A 20,256-nucleotide genomic window follows, 5' to 3' on the forward strand; every position below is an offset into this window, starting at 1 on the left:
ATAGGAGATAAAGCCCTTGACTCTGTGCAAGGTCCACTATACCATCTGCTCAACCATTGTGTTTTGTCAAACCCACAGAAAGACTAGTGCTCAGCACACAAACAGGCATTAAACACCTCTCTTATTTTTTGTGCCCAATAGGGGGTTACATGTATAAGATAGCAAATGAGTTAGCAAAGAAGATGTATTTCTCCTCTCAGATGACATTGGCTAAATGTTCCACAAGGGAATTATTCTGTATCACTGATTGACTTTTGCCTTGCCTACCTCAACCAGATATGACCATTTTCTTACAATTTGCTCAATATTTGACAGAAAGGATTGCCAATACCTGCAATGATTTAGGTCAGACAGTACTACAATACTTCAATTTAACTGTAATTTGCTGCCCACCACTATCCCCTAGTTCACTTTATTGATTTATATCTAGTAACCTGCCAGGAAGTAGATGAGCTTTTTAAGGTAATGAGATTGACGCCATGCTGCTTGGATCTTTGCTCCTCTTGATTTTTTAAATCTGCCTGTGAATGTCTTTTGAAAAAAAATTGCCCAGCTAGCCAATATGTCCCCATGCACAGCCTTTAAATAAACCGTACTTTGTCCTTTGTTGAAAAAGACAACTCTGGATGTCAGTGCCCTAGTGAATTACAGACCAGTCTCCAATTTGCCTTTTTTGGTGGAATGTAATAGAAAGAATAGTGTGTTGCAACCATTCTTAAATCTCAGTAATTGTCTTGATCCCTTTTAGTCAGGATTCTGACCTTAGTGGCATGTCTCCTTGATTTATACCATGGCTTAGAAAATAAGGCAAGATCTCTTTGATTATACTTGTAGACTTTACTGCAGCAGTTGATACTGTTAATCATGATATTTTAGCGAGACGGCTCACCAGTTTAAGTATTGGAGGTAAAAAGGAAGAAATCAATCTGTAATCTTGGGAAATTTTGCTGGCCTCCATCTTGTGATCTGTACTTTCTCCATTGCTTTTTAAATATTTTCTGCCTCCTCTGATTGATGTTATTTGTGATAAGTTACTGCATTTACACAGCTGACATTCAGCTGTTATTTCATCTGGTTTTTTATTTTATTTTTTATTTATGCAATTTTAATTACAAATCAAGAATCACTTGATATAGAAAACAACATATGAAGTTCCCAGATAAATACATAATATATAGAAACATAGAAATGACGGCAGAAAGGGACCAAATGATCCACTCAGTCTGCCCAGCAGGCTTATGCTTATTCCAATAACTGCTGCACTGTGCAGGTTACCCTCATGCTTATCAGTTTTCCAGACCATAAAAGTCAGGGCCCTCGGATGCTGTCCAAATCCAATTTTCCTTAACCCCTGCCATGAAAGCAGAGAGCAATGATGGAGTTGCATTAAACCTTGATACTGTTATTTGTTAAGGTTAGCAACTGCCACGCCGGCAAGTTACCCCTAGTTACCCCCATGCACTCTTTTCTTTATTTCTACCCTCTAGCCTTTAGGGATCCACAGAGTTTATCCCATGTCCCTTTGAATTGCTTCCCATATTTTCATCTTCACCACTTCCTCCGGAAGGGCATTCCAGGCATTCACCACCCTCTCCGTGAAGAAATATTTCCTGACATTGGTTCTGAGTAATCCTCCCTGGAGTTTCATTTCATGACCTCTAGTTCTATTGATTTATTTCCCGTGGAAAAGGTTTGATGATTGTGCATCATTAAAACCTTTCAGGTATCTGAAGGTCTGTATCTTATCTTCCCTGCTGTTGCGTATCAGAAGGTGGACCCCTGTTCTGAGGTAGAGTAGGCGCTACTCAAACGGACGGGTAAACCCTAGGTCTCTACCATCAGAGGGCAAGGCTTGATGAGATGAGCGTAGTATGAAGACTTCACCCTGGAAGCTCAAGATCCCCCTGGGAGGAGCCCGTAGGGCTCCGGCCGCTGGGACTTAAGAAACTCCCTGAAGACTAATGAAGGTCTGGATGCAGGCACCTCCTGCAGGTTGTGGATTCCAGACGGCTGGTGTCTCCAGCTGGTCGTAGATAGTAGAAGTCAAAGGATAGTCCAAAGCCGGTCCAAGGGTCAAATTCCAGAGAGAGGTCGATAGCCAGTCTAGGAATAGACGGGAGAATGGTCTGAAGCCAGTCCAGGAGCAACACAGGAGAAGGGTCCAAAGCAGATCCGAAGTCAACGCCAGAGACTCACCACAGCCGGTCCGAAGGTCAGAAGCCAAAGAATCAATCCAACGAAGGGGAGGAGCAGAAGTGGGACAAAGAACAGAGCAAGTCCAGGAACACGGGCACTGGAAACCAAGCACAGAGCCTCACCACAGCCGGTCTGAAGGTCAGAAGCCAAAGAATCAATCAAACGAAGGGGAGGGGCAGAAGCTGGATGAAGAACAGAGCAAGTCCAGGAACACGGGCACCAGAAACTAAGCACAGAGCCTCAATACCAAGGCAAGGTTTGAGAAGCAGACCTTGCCTTAAATATCCAAAATGAGGGAGGAGTCCTGGGAAGGAGCCACAACAACTTCCTGTCGTGGCCCCTTTAAATCTTATCTTCAGCAGCTCTAAGTCGGCCAGAAGGGGGCGGAGTCATCCCGGCCATGCAGGGCCCTGCGACCAGCCTCAGCAGCGGCCATGGCCGCGAGAAGAGCGCCAAAGGAGGCTGCCTGCTCCTGCAGGAGCCTCGGGACCAACCCAACACCGCGGGTGAGTATTTGGTCCTGGCCGCGGACCGCCGCGGCCGGCGGCCATGACAGTCGGCCCCGGTCGCGGCCTGCCACGGCCGGCGGCCATAACATTACCCCCTCCTTTAGGCCTCTCTCTAGAAGGCTTGGGTTTACCTGGATGTTCATTGTGAAAGTTCTTGAGAAGAGTCTTATCCAGGATGTTCTTAGCAGACTCCCAAGAATTCTCCTCAGGTCCGAATCCTTCCCACACTAGGAGGTATTCCCATATGTTGCCTCGTCTCCGGACAACTAGTAATTCATGCACTTGATATATAGTCTCCTGTTCTGCCCTGGGCTAAGGAACGTCGGGAACCTTCCGAGGAGGCCAAGAGAGAACCAGAGGCTTCAAAAGGGACATGTGGAAAGAGTTATGGATATGCCCGAACCGAAGTTGGTAAATCACAGGACCAAGCTGTCACAGCACCGGAAACAGTCCGAAGTAACATGGTGCCAGGCGTATGGGAGGAACTCTCAACTGGATATGTCTGGTACTAAGCCACACCTTCTCTCCTGGACGGAACTGTGCAGCAGGTCACCGATGCTTGTCAGCAAACGTCTTGGCAGCATGGGCCGCTTTTCGGAGCTTGTGTTGGGTCTGCATCCAGAGCTGCCACAACTGTACCGCTGTGAGTTGAGCTGCTGGTGAAGGCACTGCCAAGGGCACTGGCAATGGCGGCCAGGGTTGTCGTCCAAACCCAATCTGGAATGGGGATGCCCCCGTGGAGGTACAAGTATGAGAATTATGAGAGAACTCAGCCCACGAGAGTAGTGTCGCCCAATCATCTTGACGAAAGCTCACATACAGCCGAAGAAATTGTTTCAAGGTACGGTTAGTACGTTCTGCCTGATTGTTTGCTTGTGGATGAAACGCAGTAGTGGAGTCCAGAGAAATGCTAAACTTTTTACAAAGATTAAGCCAGTAACGAGCCGTAAACTGAGGTCCATGATCTGATGCAATGTGTTGAGGAAGACCATGGAGATGAAAGATATGGAACATGAATAGTTGAGCTAAGCGAAGAGCAGATGGGAGGGAGGGTGGCGGAACAAAGTGGGCCATTTTCGAAAAACGATCCACTACTACCCATATCACGGTATTACCCTCTGAAGGCGGAAGATCCATAATAAAATCAGTGGAAATGTGTGTCCATGGTTTCTTGGGTATGGGTAATGGTTGTAAAAGTCCCCAGGTTTTCCCAACAGGGATCTTGTGTTGTGCACAAATTGGGCAAGAGTCCACATATGCTCAAATATCCTTGCGCATCTCAGGCCACCAATAGTATTGCTGAAGGAGTGTTTGCGTCCGAGCTCTTCCTGGGTATCCGGCAAACTGTGAATCGTGCCCCCAAGCCAGTACCTTATTACACAGTCTTTTAGGTACAACGGTTTTACCAGATGGAACGGTAAATGTTGCAGAAGGTGATACATGCTGGATCTATAATGTGTTGAATAGGCTCATCAATATCCTCTGTAGAAAAGGACCTGGATAAGGCATGTGCCTTAATATTCTTATTAGCTGATCAATATTGCAATTCAAAGTTGAAGCGCGTAAAAAACAGCGCCCACCGAGCTTGTCGTGGGTTCAAGCGTTGGGCTTGCTGGAGGTACACCAGATTATTATGGTCCCTGTAGACTGTAATACGATGTTGGGCGCTCTCCAGCCATTGACGCCATTCTTCAAATGCTAATTTTATAGCAAGTAGCTCTTTGTCGCCGATAGCGTAATTACGTTCTGCCGATGAAAACTTTCTGGAAAAATAAGAACAAGGATGGGCAGTTCCTGTGGCATCATTCTGGCTTAAGACAGTTCCTGCTCCTTCAGCTGATGTGTCCACCTCGACTACAAACGGGCGTCTGGGATCCGGATGCCGAAAGCAAGATTTTTTAAGGAACGAGTCCTTTAGCGCTCAGAACACCTCTTCAGCTTCTACAGGTCAGGACTTAATGTTTGCCCCTTTTCGAGTAAGAGCCGTGAGAGGTGCAGCTAACTTCGAGAAATTCTGGATAAATCTATGTAGTAGTTGGCAAAACCCAGGAATCACTGAAGAGCACGTAATCCATTAGGTTGAGGCCATTCTTGAATGCATTTTAATTTGGAGGGATCCATCTGAAAACCATGTTTGGAGATGATATATCCCAGAAATGGAAGAGACTCTTGTTCGAAGATACATTTTTCAATCTTAGCATAGAGATGATTCTCTCTTAGACATTGTAAAACTAGAATAACGTGTTGTCGATGTGCTTGTAGATCAGCAGAGAAAATCAAAATGTCATCCAGGTAGACTATCACGCAAACATAAAGCAAGTCTCAGAATATCTCATTAATGAAGTGCTGAAACACTGCTGGAGCGTTAGTCAACCAAAAGGCATAACAAGATACTCGTAATGTCCATCTCTGGTGTTGAAAGCCGTCTTCCACTCATCCCTTTCCGAATTCTGATGAGATTATATGCTCCACGCAGATCCAACTTCGAGAATACCTTGGCCCCCTGTAAACGGTCAAAAAGTTCAGCTATTAATGGTAATGGGTATCGGTCTTTGATAGTAAGGGCGTTCAGTCTGCAGAAGTCAATACACGGGCGCAGGGTCCCATCTTTCTTCCCGACAAAGAAGAAGCCGGCCCCAGCTGGAGATGTAGAGTGCCTAATGAATCCCTTCTGTAAATTGTCTTGGACATATTCAGACATAGCACGGGTCTCCAAGGCAGATAGAGGATAGACCCTACCACGAGGCGGAATTGCTCCAGGGATTAGATTGATGCTGCAATCAAATTCTTGGTGTGGAGGTAAAGTGTCAGCAGCCTTTTTTGAAAACACATCCGCAAACTGACTGTATTGTGATGATAGTCTCTCAAGGTGAGAGGTGCAAATGAAACTACAGGAAGAATTGGATCCTTTAATGCAGGTCTCAGGGCATGCTGGACCCCAGTGGAGAAGTTTTAAATATGTCCAGTCAAACTGGGGATTGTGCTGTTGCAACCATGGAATACCAAGAACTATAGGATGAATGGCTCTTTGGATAACATAGAAGGAGATAGTTTCGGGGTAGTCTGGTGCTTTGTGGAATTCCATAGGAACTGTATGATGGGTTATTCTCCCCGGCAGGGGATCTCCATGAATGGAAGATATGATTAATGGCTTAGGACACAGGCGAGTGGGAATGTGCAGTCATTCCACTACATCTTGCAGGATGAAATTTCCTCCGGCTCCAGAATCAACTAAAGCCAGCGTAGAGAATTGGTGATCTCCGGAACACAGGGTGACATGCAGAGTTAGTGGGGGAGCTGGGGAAGTGATGCCTAGGGTTACTCCCCCAATGGAGCCTAGGCTTGGGAGTTTCCCAGACAAGTTGGGCAACGAGCGATGAGATGGCCTGCTCCTCCACAATATAGGCAGAGACCTGCCTTGTGACGTCTTTGCCTCTCCTCTGGAGAGAGGGGCCCATGGCCCAATTGCATGGGTTCTTCCATAGTCCCTTCTGTGGTATTTAGCAGTTCGAGAGATAGGAGCAGAAGAGCGAGAGGAAGTAGTAACCGCCATGTGCCTTCTTGAGCTTGATCCCTCCCAAGCTCTTTCCTGCAGCCAGCGGTCAATACGAGTTACTAAGTCCACGAGAGAGTCCAATGATTGTGGTAACTCCTGGGCTGCCATTTAATCCTTTATTCGGGGTGACAGCCCCTCCAAATATATAGACCGGAGACAATTCTCCTCCCAATGGAGTTCGGATGCAAGGGTTCTAAATTCAATAGTGTAGTCAGCCAGCGGTCGATTTCCTTGTCTAAGTTGTAGAAGCTTGGAGCCAGCGACCACTTATCTCCCTGGATCATCAAATACTGCTTGAAATAATTCCAAAAACTTAGGAAGGTCTTGTAGGACAGGGTCTGACTGTCGCCAGAAAGGAGAAGCCCAGGCTAGGGCTTTCCCTTCTAAAAGAGACAGGATATAAGTGGGTTTTGTAAGGTCATCCAGAAACAGGGAAGCTTGAAGGTGGAAGTGCATACTGCATTGATCGAGGAATCCTTGACATAAACTAGGTTCTCCCGCATAACATGGAGGAATAGGTATTGGAATCATGTCCCGGGTGTTGCTCTGTATTCCTGATAATACTGGCATAGGTGGAGAAGCAGCCTGAGCTGCAGCCATAGAATCCAGATGGGCATTGAGTCATTCCAGGGAAGACGCCATAGATTCTAGTATACATTGCTGCTCCATGACTTTCTGGGCTAGTCCAGGAATGGCCTGACGAGCTAAAGCCTCTGCCGGGGCCATGGCCTTGGTATTCTGTTGCGTATCAGAAGGTGGACCCCTGTTCCGAGGTAGAGTAGGCGCTACTCAAATGGACAGGTAACCCCTAGGTCTCTACCGTCGGAGGGCAAGGCTTGATGAGATGAGCGTAATATGAAGATTTCACTCTGGAAGCTCGAGATCCCCCCGGGTGGAGCCTGTAGGGATCTGGCCACTGGGACTTAAGAAACTCCCTGAAGACTATTGAAGGTCTGGATGCAGGCCCCTCCGGCAGGTCATGGATTCCAGACGGCTGGCGCCTCCAGCTGGTCGTAGATAGTAGAAGACGAAGGATAGTCCAAAGCCGGTCCAAGGGTCGAATTCCAGAGAGAGGATGAGAGCCAGTCCAGGGACAGATGGGAGAGTGGTCCGAAGCCAGTCCAGGAACAACACAGGAGAAGAGTCCAAAGCCGATCTGAAGTCAACGCCAGAGACTCACCACAGCCGGTCTGAAGGTCAGAAGCCAAAGAATCAATCCAACGAAGGGGAGGAGCAGAAGTGGGACAAAGAACAGAGCAAGTCCAGGAACACGGGCACCGGAAACCAAGCACAGAGCCTCACCACAGCCGGTCCGAAGGTCAGAAGCCAAAGAATCAATCCAACGAAGGGGAGGAGCAGAAGCGGGACGAAGAACAGAGCAAGTCCAGGAACACGGGCACCGGAAACCAAGCACAGAGCCTCAATACCAAGGCAAGGTCTGAGAAGACCTTGCCTTAAATATCCAAAACGAGGGAGGAATTCTGGGAAGGAGCCATGACAACTTCCTATCATGACCCCTTTAAATCTTATCTTCAGCTGCGCATGCGGCTCTAAGTCGGCCAGAAGGGGGTGGAGTCATCCCAGCCATGCAGGGCCCTGTGACCGGCCTCAGCAGCGGCCATGGCCGCAAGGAGAGCGCCAAAGGAGGCTGCCTGTTCCTGCAGGAGCCTCGGGACCAACCTGACGCCATGGGTGAGTATTTGATCCCGGCTGCGGAACTCCGCAGCCGGCGGCCATGACAGTCGGCCCCGGTCGCGGCCTACTGCAGCCAGCAGCCATAACATCTGCACCTTCTCTCTTCCAGGGTATACATGTTCAGGTCCTTCAGCCTCTCCTCATAAGACTTCCAGTGCTGACCCCCTAACCAATTTGGTCGTTCTTCTTTGGACCGCCTCAATCCTGTCTTTATACTTTTTTATATATGGGCACCAGTACTGAATGCAGTACTCCAGGTGATGCCTCAGTACAAGGGCATTATCACCTCTTTTATCTTACTGGTTATTACTCTCTCAATGCAACCCAGCATTCTTCTGGCTTTAGCTATCGCCTTGTCACACTGTTGACAAGACTTTGTATGGGGGTGAAGTAGATCATCAGACATTATCACACCAAGGTCCCTATCCCAGTTTGTGCACATTAGTCTTTCACCGCCCATCACATACAGCTCTTTTGGATTGCCGTACCCCAGATGCATGACTCTGCATTTCTTGGCTTTGAATCCCAGCTGCCAAATCTTCAACCACTCTTCAAGCTTTCTTAAAACACTTTTCATTCTCTTTACTCCTTCAGGCGTGTCCACTCTGTTGCAGATCTTAGTATCATCCACCAATAGACAAACTTTACCTTCTATCCCTTCCTCCAGATCGCTCACAAAGATATTGAATAGATACGGTCCCAAAACCGATCTTTGTGGCACTCCACTTAACTCCTTCTTTCTTCAGAGTAAGTTCTATTTACCATTACATGCTGTCTTCTATCAGTCAACCAGTTTGCAATCCATGTTGCTACCTTGGCACCCATTCCCAAGCTTCTCATTATCTTCATGTGTCTCCTATGTGAGACCATATCAAAAGCTTTACTTAAATCCAAGTAAATAACATCCAGCATTCTTCCCTGATACAATTCTCTGGTCGCCCAATAAAAAAAAATCAATCAGATTTGTCTGAGAGGATCTTGCCCTTTTGAATCCATGCTGTCTCAGGTTGAGCAACCTACTGTATTATAGATAGTTCACTATCCTTTCCTTCAGTAGAGTCTCCATTAATTTTCCCACCACTGAGGTGAGGCTAACCAGCCTGTAGTTTCCAGCCTCCTCTCTCCTCCCACTCTTGTGCAGTGGGACCACCACCGCTATTCTGCAATTTTGCGGCACTACTCCCATTACCAGGGATCTATAGAACAGGTCCTTCAGCGGACTCGCCAACACATCTTTGAGCTCCCTCAGTATCCTGGGATGTAGCTCATCTGGTTCCATGGCCTTGTCCACTTTCAGTTTTCCTAGCTCTTCCCATAAATTCTCTCATTGGGGTGGAGTATCCTTTACTCCACCCCCATGCACAGTCTTGTCAACTAGCAACAGTCCTTCTCCAGGGTCTTCTTTAGTGAACACCGAACTAAAGTATTTGTTTAATATTTCGGCCATTTCTTCGTCTCTCTCCACACATTGATCTTTGTCACCTTTCAATTTCACTATATCACTTCGGACCTTTCTCCTTTCTCTGATATATCTGAAAAATGTTTGTCTCCTGGCTTTACATTTCTGGCAGTCCTTTCTTCTGCCTGACTTTTTGCTTTCTTGATTTCTTTCTTCATCTCCCTCAGTTTCACCAGATATTCTTTCCTGTGTTCCTTTTTTTGGGATCCTTTTTATTTCTTGAATGCTGCTTTTTTTGCCTTTATTTTATCAGCCACATCGTTTGAGAACCAGATCAGTTTCTTATTTCTTTTACTTTTGTTTACTTTTCTAACATACAGACTTGTTGCCTTTGTAATTGCTCCTTTTAGTTTGGCCCACTGTTGTTCCACCTCTCTCATTTTCTCCCAGTCTTCTAGTTCTACCTCCAAGTATGTCCCCATTTCGACAAAGTCGATATTTTTTAAATTCAAAACTTGGGTCTTCGTGTGACCTCTCTGTATCCTATTTGTGATATCAAACCATACCGTTTGATGATTACTGGTGCTCAGGTGGGCACCCACCTGGACATTAGAAACATTATCCCTGTTAGAGAGTACTAGGTTGAGTATAACTCCCTCCCTTGTGAGTTCCTTTACCATTTGTTTGAACAGAGCCCCTTGAAGGGCATCCACTATTTCTCTACTTCTGGTAGATTCCACAGAAGGGATTCTCCAGTCTACATCCGGTAGATTAAAATCTCTAACAATCATAAGAACATAAGAACATAAGAAAATGCCATACTGGGTCAGACCAAGGGTCCATCAAGCCCAGCATCCTGTTTCCAACAGTGGCCAATCCAGGCCATAAGAACCTGGCAAGTACCCAAACACTAAGTCTATTCCATGTAACCATTGCTAATGGCAGTGGCTATTCTCTAAGTGAACTTAATAGCAGGTAATGGACTTCTCCTCCAAGAACTTATCCAATCCTTTTTTAAACACAGCTATACTAACTGCACTAACCACATTCTCTGGCAACAAATTCCAGAGTTTAATTGTGCGTTGAGTAAAAAAGAACTTTCTCTGATTAGTTTTAAATGTGCCCCATGCTAACTTCATGGAGTGTCCCCTAGTCTTTCTACTATCCGAAAGAGTAAATAACCGATTCACATCTACCCGTTCTAGACCTCTCATGATTTTAAACACCTCTATCATATCCCCCCTCAGTCGTCTCTTCTCCAAGCTGAAAAGTCCTAACCTCTTTAGTCTTTCCTCATAGGGGAGTTGTTCCATTCCCCTTATCATTTTGGTAGCCCTTCTCTGTACCTTCTCCATCGCAATTATATCTTTTTTGAGATGCGGCGACCAGAATTGTACACAGTATTCAAGGTGCGGTCTCACCATGGAGCGATACAGAGGCATTATGATATTTTCCGTTTTAGTCATCATTCCTTTTCTAATAATTCCCAACATTCTGTTTGCTTTTTTGACTGCCGCAGCACACTGAACCGACGATTTCAATGTGTTATCCACTATGACACCTAGATCTCTTTCTTGGGTTGTAGCACCTAATATGGAACCCAACATCGTGTAATTATAGCATGGGTTATTTTTCCCTATATGCATCACCTTGCACTTATCCACATTAAATTTCATCTGCCATTTGGATGCCCAATTTTCCAGTCTCACAAGGTCTTCCTGCAATTTATCACAATCTGCTTGTGATTTAACTACTCTGAACAATTTTGTGTCATCTGCAAATTTGATTATCTCACTCGTCGTATTTCTTTCCAGATCATTTATAAATATATTGAACAGTAAGGGTCCCAATACAGATCCCTGAGGCACTCCACTGTCCACTCCCTTCCACTGAGAAAATTGCCCATTTAATCCTACTCTCTGTTTCCTGTCTTTTAGCCAGTTTGCAATCCACGAAAGGACATCGCCACCTATCCCATGACTTTTTACTTTTCCTAGAAGCCTCTCATGAGGAACTTTGTCAAACGCCTTCTGAAAATCCAAGTATACTATATCTACCGGTTCACCTTTATCCACATGTTTATTAACTCCTTCAAAAAAGTGAAGCAGATTTGTGAGGCAAGACTTGCCCTGGGTAAAGCCATGCTGACTTTGTTCCATTAAACCATGTCTTTCTATATGTTCTGTGATTTTGATGTTTAGAACACTTTCCACTATTTTTCCTGGCACTGAAGTCAGGCTAACCGGTCTGTAGTTTCCCGGATTGCCCCTGGAGCCCTTTTTAAATATTGGAGTTACATTTGCTATCCTCCAGTCTTCAGGTACAATGGATGATTTTAATGATAAGTTACAAATTTTTACTAATAGGTCTGAAATTTCATTTTTTAGTTCCTTCAGAACTCTGGGGTGTATACCATCCGGTCCAGGTGATTTACTACTCTTCAGTTTGTCAATCAGGCCTACCACATCTTCTAGGTTCACCGTGATTTGATTCAGTCCATCTGAATCATTACCCATGAAAACCTTCTCCATTACGGGTACCTCCCCAACATCCTCTTCAGTAAACACCGAAGCAAAGAAATCATTTAATCTTTCCGCGATGGCCTTATCTTCTCTAAGTGCCACTTCTCTCTTCTTTCCCACCTTTTGGATGTCTTCAACCAGATCTTTGTCTAGTTCTTCTGTCTGAGTCGGAGGCCTGTAAACCACTCCAGTAAAAATGGATGAACATTATCTTTTTTTTAGGTTGGCCCATAATGCTTCTTCTCTACCCTGCTTTCCTTGCAGTTCAGTTTTGTTTTTTGACAAAAAAATCTACTCCTCCCCCTTTTCTGTCCTCTCTGTCTTTCCTTAACAAATTATAGCCCAGTATAATAAATCAAAGAAAAGAAACAAAAGAAAAAACATTATCTTCATACTCTAAAGTCCACAATAATGATGGATCCAATTACACAATTCCAGAAAAATCACAAAGAAGAAAATAACAGCACAATTCAAGCGAGGATTAAATAACAAACAGAAATGTCACAGCCTTACTAGGAGGCAGGAAAAAGCTATAATTAAGGCTTCTCTAAGGGTTCATCCTTGTCACTCAAAAAATGTGTTAACTGAGAGGGTAAAAGGAAAATATAAGATACATCATTACATTAAATATAACATTTGCAGTGGAATTTTTTACCAGGGACAAAGCTCCAATGTGTAACTCCCTAGGCCTGAGTAGCAAAAACTGTTTCCTCTTCTTCTGGGTCTGCTTGGAAACATCTGGAAAAACCCTAATTTGAAGATGCAAAAAGGACTCTGACCGATATCTGAAAAACAATTTCAATACCCAGTCTCTGTCCGGTTCCAAAACAAATGTTACAACCATCATTGCTAACTATGCTTGGGCTGAATCAGAATTCAGCTTCTAGTTTATATCCTGATGAAGTTGTTGCTACTATGAATCTTTGCTTGGATGCAGTTCTACTTGGATAAATGTGAGTAAATTGAAATGCAGACAAATGAAAAAAGAAATACTATAGGTGAGCAAACCTCGGATGAAAAGGCCAGATGTGTACTTAATGCTTGATGGGAATACATTACCTTTCAATAACCAAGTACATAGTCTTGGTGTTCTGACTGATTCTGCTTTGACAAAGGAAGCACAAATTGCAGTGTCAAAGAGTGCCTTTTTCCAATTGAGAAAGGTCTAGAAACTTGTCCCTTTATTGGAAAACCATGCTCTAACTATTATTGTTCATGCCATTATCACTTCTTGACTCAACTACTATAGCACTGTAATAATGGGCCTTCTGTAAAATCCTTACCTAAATTACAGCTGGTCCAATGTGTAGCTTCTCAGCTACTTGCTGGAGTTACATTTTGAGCTCATATTTCTCCAGTCTTACGTGACTTCCAATTTAATTCTGTGCTAAATTTAAAATTCTGGTATTGACTTTTAAATTATCTGGATCCTTCTTATTTAAAAAATTACCTAACTCCATATGTACCCTAAGTTATCTATGCTTTGCGGACAAAGCATTACTAGTATCCCTTTCTCTGTCCATGGGATGAGGTAGGTCCAAGATGGCCACCGAAGAGGATTTGAGTTCAGAATCAAGAATGCTGTTAGCAGACTAACACCTTGCATAGTAAAATGTAAGGGGCCAGTGAGGCCTTTGGAACCCTTACCAGTGCCTCAGCTGGTACAAATAAAAATCGAGTGGTTCATTGTCTTTTCCTTGCAAGCTACTGTATCTGATGCAGAGGAATTAAGCAACAGAGCAGTTGCCCTTGACAGGGCGGAGACCTTGCTAAATTTGCAGAGTTACCATATACCCTGCCTCCAAGTTCGGGAGCTGACATCGTGGCTAGGGCCCCTGGTGTGCTGGAAGATACGCAGGCCTCTGACGAGAGAGGAAAGGATTCCTCCTCCACTGTTCTGTCCCTGCTGCAGCCCATGGGAGGATCTGCAGGAGCCCTGGACAGCAGGAAGAAGCCAGTGAGTGGCTTAGGTTGTTGGCATTGCAGCCAGGAAGGATGTGGGCGTGTTGGCAGGCCTGACATCAGACGGTTAGCTAGTCAAGCCCCAACCTATCAATGGGTGACTCATAACAAGCTTTTTATGGTGGCTTTAGTGTTGCTTTTGTTTTCTGTTTCCTCAGTGGAACAGAATCAGCCTGAATTGATTGCTTTTTTTGGGGGGTTGACCTCAGGGATACAAGCTCAGATGGGAAACCATGAGCAAAGTCTGCAAGATTACAGGACTAAGCTGATTAAACTGGAACAGCAAGCCACTGAGTTGAAAAACTGTGATGCCATTTTGGTAAAAGATTAAATAAATGGTACACTGTAAACTGAATTTATAGGAAAACTAAAGGAGAAGGTTAAACTTACGTTTTTTCAACTTTCTCAACTTTCTGAAGTCCCCATTGTTATCACATGGAAACATGCTTAGGAAATATTATAAAGAAACCATACTTCCAGCCACCAGAGATTTCTTACATCCTGTCTAGGAGACCAAAAGGGATTCAGAGTGGTGGCTCCGGGAATAATGAGACCTCTGTTGATAGTCTCAATGTGACTGGTCTCTTGGAAAACTCGTTGTCAGAGATCACTACCAGATGCATTGTTTTGGCTATTTTTACACTGGAGTCAGATTGTAACTGGACTATGAAAATGTATTTCAGATTTATATATGTGAGCTTCCTGGGACAGAAAGAGGTCCATATGCACCCAGCAGTTGCAGGATAAAGTTAACTGGACAACTTTGGTTAACTTTATTTGGATACTCAGCCCAAATCTGAGCCAGCTGAATATTCAGACAAAGTTATTTGGGTAACGTTTGGACAGCTGTTGGTCCATACAAAGTCACCCGGATAACTCTGACCGGTCAGCACCTAGTATCATTGCTGGCTGGACAAAGTAATACCGTACCCCAGGTATGACTGCAGTGCTACCTTTTTTGTCTGGGTAAATTTTGTCTGGGCAACAATCGGCTCAGACAAAATGTAGCCAGTGAACAGGGTGGGATTTTAAAATGTCAAGGTTTGTCCGGCTAACTTCAAAAATTAACCAGACAAGCCCTTTGAATAGTGACCTCAAAGTGTCTGGTTTTCCAGATATAAGTAGTGTTACGCCCCTCGGTCACAGACGGCTGCGACCACTCTTGCTTACCTCTTTCTTTACTTCCCTGACTCTGTGGAGTAGACTGGCAGCCTCCACCAGCTGCCAACGGCCTGCTTATCACTCTCAGGCCTCCCGGGGCGGCACAGATGCTGCCAACCGCCATCTTGTTTTTGGAAGTCCTTAGGTGCGCAGTCGCATTGGCCAGTCTTAAATCCATCATAGCGGGAACCTTGGGGGCGTCCCCTCCGGATGACGTAGACCCTCCAGGACATTTAAGCCAGCTGGCCCTGCCTACCGACGACTTGGAAAAGAGAACCCTTCTTGCTAAATCCACCTCGCTCTCAGAGGACCTGCGTTCCAGTTCCTGCTTCAAGGCATAGACGTCTTGGGTATCCGCTCCTCGGGGACCCTCTCCTCGTCTTGACTATCCACTCCTCGGAGGGCCTGTCACTTGGGACTTCTACCTGCCCCATTCCCCGGGGCTTCCTTGGAACCTTCGCTACTCTTTCTGTGAGTACCTGTTCTACCGAGGATTCCTCTGGTGTACCCCGATTCGTGGACCACTACCATCTTTACTGAGGACCTCACCAGTGCTCCCTGCTCTGCGGATCACTATCATCTCTACTGAGGACCTTCACCGTGAGTACCTCGCTCCGCGGGCCATTACCATCTCTATTAAAGGACCTCATCAGTGTGCCCTGCTCTGCGGACCACTACCGACTCAGCTCAGGACCCTCTTCTGTGTACCCCACTCCGCGGGCTACTACCATCTCTACTGAAGACATCACCAGTGTACCTCGCTCTGCGGATCATCATCTACTCTACGGAGGTATCCACTTGGGGGTATTCTCCTATCCACGGACCCTGTGATTCTAGGTCTGTAAGACCTCTTCTCTTGCACCCCCACTCCGCGGGTTGTGTCACCTTTCTCTTTAATAAAGACTCTAGACTGATACTGTGTCTCAATTCACTGAGACCTTGCCTCCCAAAGGTGAGGCTCACGAGGCTCCTCCCTGGGGGCAGTACCATCTCTCACCTCGGCCAAGGGCCCACACACTAACTAAATCCTAACAAGTAGAGTGATCAAACAGAGGCATAATACATATTTTGTCTAAGCAGTAGGTACTACTGTCTTTGGGGGCAATTTTTATGTTGTGTTTTCCCTGTTTATATGTGATCGTGGTTCAACATATTTATTAATCACAGGCATATATACAAAGGTAACCACAGATTACAGTTTTAACATATATACCAATGAATTATTCCCTTTTATCTTCCAACAATCAAATAATTTAACTACAAAGTAGGAGACCACTATTGTGCATCCTGACTGCACTGGTGCCACGGCTGGGTCTGTTCACCTCGGGCTCCCCTCCGCAAAGCCTGGTCCATCGTTCCTTGCAGCCGCAGTCAGCCCCCGGCATCCGCGACGGCCCACGGCATCTCCAGGCCCCTCGGAACCTTCGACCTCGCAATGCTTCTCACAGAGGGGCTCAGCGTCCTTGTCGGCGTTGGGTCCGCCCCTAGGTGCGCGCGCACGGATCACCCGGCCCTTTAAAGGGCCAAGCGCGGGAAACTCCCCCGTGGCGCGCGACAATGAAGTCACCTGAGCCCTGCATAAAGACAGGACTCAGGCTCTAGTTCCTTGCCTTGGCAAACGGGTCGTCTCATTCGTGAGAAGCTAGTTGCCATCCTGTGTTCCTGTTTCCTTGATCCTGTGCTTGTTCCAGTGTTCCTGTGTTCCTGTCCTTGTTCCAGTGTTCCTGCGTTCCTGTGTTCCAGTGTGTGTTCCAGTGTTCTTGCGTTCCAGTGTGTGTTCCAGTGTTCCTGCGTCTGTGTTCCCGTGGTCCTTCCTGTGTGCCAGTGTCTGTTCCTGTTTCCTGCTCTGCTTCCCAGGTTGTACCTTCTCGGACTAACTCACGGTACTGACCTCGGCCTCCCTCTGACCACGTCCGGACTGATACCCAGTATTGACCTCTGCTCGCCACTGACCACGTTTGGACTGATACCCAGTATTGACCTCTGCTCACCACTGACCATGTTTGGACCGCTACCTGGAACTGACCTCTGCTCGCCACTGACCACGCTCGGACTGATACCTGGAACTGAACTCTGCTTGCCACTGACCACGCTCGGACTGGTACCTGGAGCTGACCCTTTCTTTGACTGACCACCCTCAGATGGATACCCTGGCTTTGACCCTTGAGTTTCACTCGGACAATCTCTTCACTTCTCTTGTAACCACCAGGTCTGCCTGCTCTGACGCTGCCCACGGCCTTCTACAAGCTAGACCACTAGGTGCTGCCTATCCTGTCCAGATGACCTTCAGTTCCTGTTCCCTTCCTGTGGTCCCCAGTACACTCTGATCCGGTCTAGCTCAGCTGTTCTCCACTAACCGCGCACCCTTGCTCTTGGTGGGCACACCTCTCCACTTCCTCTCTGGGAGACCCTCTGAGGTCCACCTAAGCCCAGGTGGTCTGGGTACCCAAGGGCTCAACCTGAAGAACCCCCGGACTGTTATTGGTGATGCTCCAGCTTGCCTCTGTCTCTTCATGTGCTCCACCTCCTGGCGGCAGGCGCCCTCTGGGATTTCCCTGAGGGCCGTACCAATCCTGCGACAACCAAGGGTTCACCTCCAGCGCAACAGGTTGCCAAGGCCATGGACTTGGCAGAGTCCTCTGCCTTGCAGGCTACATCAGGCCTGGCTGCATGTGTCCGGGAGCAGCAACAATTTCTCGAAGCATTGGCCATCTTGGTAGAGAGACTACGCTCTCAATTGGAAGAGTCCACCATGGCCAACCCAGGGACTCTCGCCAACAGTGCTTCCACCCTTCACCGCCCTCACGGGCATTGCTGGCCCTCCCAGCTCTTCCCCGTTTTAATGGGGATCCTCATCTCTGCCGAGGCTTTATCAACCAGTGTTACATGCTGTTTGCGCTGCAACCTTCCTTATTCCCAGATGAAGTGACGAAGATCACCTTCATCTTATTGCGATTGGAGGGGAAAGCCCTGGCATGGCCTCCCCATTCTGGGAGCATTCTGATTCCTTACTACAGCAGCTCCCTCAATTCATTTCCACGATCCAATGTACCTTCAATGATCCAGGCTAACAGGCAGTTGCTAGACACCATCTCCTCCACCTCCGCCAGGGGTCCCGCTCCCTTTCAGAATACACCGTGGAGTTCCGAACCCTGGCAACGGAATTGGGATGGCAGGTACTCTATCTCGAGGGATTGTCATCTGCTCTGAAGGACAAATTGGCAGTCCGAGAGATCCCTACATCGTTGGAAGACCTCATCTCGTTGGTTGGGCGGATTGACCACTGCCTCCAGGAACTGCACCGGGAAGTAAAGGCTGTCCGACGACCGGTCTCGGAACCACCTCGGTCCATCAGCCCCAGATTAAGGGCATTTCCGGTGATCACCCCGCCATGCAAATAAACCGTGATCGCCTTACTCCCAAAGAACGCCTCCGAAGGCAGAAGTCCGGTCTCTGCCTTTACTGTGGAGGTCCTGGCCATCTTATCCAGACCTGTCCGGTGCGTCCGGGAAACTCCAAAGCCTAAGCCCAGCAGGGGTCCCGAGCTTGGGCACTACAGTTACTGGCCCTCAACTTCTGCTGCCTGTCTCCCTCTCCAAAGGGACACATTCCTTCTCGACCACCATCCTTGTGGATACTGGGGCCGGTGGGAACTTCATTCTTGAAGAATTAGTGACTCTACTTCAAATCCCTATTCAACCTCTGGAAGTACCATTGCGTATTGCCTCCATCCATGGAGAACCCTTACCTGATTGCATCACCCATCGTACCCTAGTCATCCGACTGACCATAGGGACTCTGCATGAAGAAGAGATTCCTCTCATGATCCTGAAGCGGTCAGTACATCCCATTGTTCTCGGTCTACCCTGGCTACAATTGCACGCCCCACTTTTCAACTGGGAGTTGCTCCAGCTTACCTAGTGGGGCCCTCAGTTCCAGGAATGTTGTTTACGGTGGGTATCCCTGTCCGTACCGGTGCTAACATCCACTACCCTTCCTGGGTTACCTACACCCTACGCTGACTACCAAGATATCTTTTCCAAACAGCAAGCCGACATCTTACCCCCTCTCTGGAAGTTCAACTGCCCAATCGAACTGTTGCCTGGTACCACTCCTCCCAAGGGCAGAAGTTATCCTCTCTCACTTCCAGAGACCCAGGCTATGTCCACCTACATTAAGTAAAACCTAGCCAAAGGCTTCATACGGCCCTCAACCTCCCCTGCGGGCGCTGGTTTCTTTTTTGTAAAGAAGAAGAACAGTACTTTAAGGCCATGTATTGACTACCAAGGCCTGAATGCCGTTACCCACAAGGACTAGTACCCACTGCCGTTCATTAGTGAGCTTTTCGATCGGCTCCTGGGGGCCTGAATTTTTACTAAGTTGGACCTACGCGGGGCCTACAACTTGGTCCACATTCAACCAGACGATATATGGGAAACCGTGTTCAATACACGGGATGGACACTACGAATATGTAGTCATGCCCTTCGGGTTATGCAACGCTCCGGCAATCTTCCAGAGGACGATGAACGAGATCTTTCGCGATCTCCTCTATTCCTTCGTCGTAGTGTATCTGGACGACATCTTGATTTTTTCCAGAGTCTTGGAATCCCATTGCTCTCATGTCTAGACTGTCCTCCAGCGTCTTAGAGACCATCACCTCTTCGCCAATCTTGAAAAATGTCTCTTTGAGCAGTCTAGCCTCCCATTTCTGGGCTACATCATCTCCAACCAAGGATTCACTATGGGCTCAGATAAGCTCCAAGGTATTTATTTATTTATTTATTTATTTATTTATTTAGGGTTTTTCTATACCGGCCTTCATTGTTGGACATCAAATTGGTTTACAGGCAACATAGTGTCAGCAACAGTGCTTTACAGTGTAACAAATAACTATTTATACATAGTAACTATAATAACGTTTTAACAGTTTAAAGCAACATTGATTTAGCAACCATGCTTTGCAGCGTAATCAGTCTAACAAATTCAAGTTCTCACAGTATAACTATAATGACAGTTTGACAGTTTAAGATTCTTGCAATATAACTATAATGACAGTTTGACAGTTTAAGATTATCAGTTTAGAGTGGAATTTAACATTATCAGTTTAGTTAGGATTCTTGGGATTATGAGTATGCTTGTGTGAAAAGCCAAGTTTTCAGATCGATACTCTAAGGCCGCAGTAGAAACAGTGCGGCAGTGTCAGGCGCACCCTCGTTCCCCGCACGCACAGTTCTCTTCACCTACCGCTCGATAC

The sequence above is a fragment of the Rhinatrema bivittatum genome, chromosome 1 (assembly GCF_901001135.1).
Source record: "Rhinatrema bivittatum chromosome 1, aRhiBiv1.1, whole genome shotgun sequence".
Classification (NCBI taxonomy): domain Eukaryota; kingdom Metazoa; phylum Chordata; class Amphibia; order Gymnophiona; family Rhinatrematidae; genus Rhinatrema; species Rhinatrema bivittatum.